Here is a 1,211-nt window from a genome sequence, read left to right on the forward strand (position 1 = left end):
CACATTTGGAAGTGATTAGGTCTTGAGGAGAGAGCCCTCATGGATGAGATTACAGCCCTTATGAAAGAGGCCCCAGAGAGCTCCCTTGTCCCCTCCCCGACATGAGGGCACAGTGGTCATTTCTAAACCAGCAAGAGAGTCCTCATCAGACACCAAATCTGCCAGCACCTTAAGCTTGGACGTCCCTGTCTCCGGGACTATGAGAAATAAATTTCTGTTGTTTATAAGCCACCATTCTTTGGCATTTTTGTTATCACATCCCTAGCAGGCTAAGACAGTACATTTGATCAAAAATGAAGACCTGATAACAATGTAAAGCTGCCAAAGAATAAGTGTGGAACTGCCTGCCTACTCCTTATTCTCCTAATTTCCCCACTGGACCCTTGACCAGCCCCTGAAGGCTCAGCCCCACCCTAGGCTCTGGGATAACCACATTCTTAGTGTACAGGTGACTCAACATCAGGTCAACTCCACTGACAGACCTGCTGGCACCATAAGTCCTACATTCAGAAATTGGATGCCTGCCTCATGACTCACATATTCACACCACAAATACTTAGTTGAATGGCTCCTATGTGCCAAGCAGAGGACCTCCTGAAAACACACATATAGCTCCTAGGAAGAGTCTTTTACTTTATGCCCCAGTTAGTATTAATTTCACCTGAGAACCTGCCTTGCTAAAATGCCAAATACTTCAGTTTCTCCAAGACCATGTCCTAGACTTTATCCCCCTAGTTCCTCTAGGACTGAGGTCCTCTGCCACCTAGTCCAGCCAGCATCTCCTGCCAGTGCTGTGACCACGTGGATCTCCATGCCCACTGCTCCCAGACTCCAGGCCTATCCTCCTGTGGGACTTCATCCATGCTGACTTTCTCACCCATTGGTGGTCTCTGGCTCCAGGTCTCCACTCCTGGAAGTAGTCTACTCTCTTCCTCTCTGACAGAGCAGCCTTCTGGATGCTTTAGTGATGATCTCTCATTCTTTACCATGACAAGCCTCACCAGCCTGCTGTAGAAACAAGCCCACGCTGATCACATCAATGGAAACTATAAAAGGAACTCTAGCTTTGTTCATTCACCTTGTGTGATCATGGGACAGTCCTGTGTCCTGTGACTCATGCTGAATGCCTTGAGTATGCTCTTCCCTGGGCAGTCAATTTCCCCTGATTCACTGGCCACATGCTTTTTCCCCCTTGGGAATAAGCAATTCAC

This window comes from Bos taurus, chromosome 9 (genome assembly GCF_002263795.3).
Source record: "Bos taurus isolate L1 Dominette 01449 registration number 42190680 breed Hereford chromosome 9, ARS-UCD2.0, whole genome shotgun sequence".
Classification (NCBI taxonomy): domain Eukaryota; kingdom Metazoa; phylum Chordata; class Mammalia; order Artiodactyla; family Bovidae; genus Bos; species Bos taurus.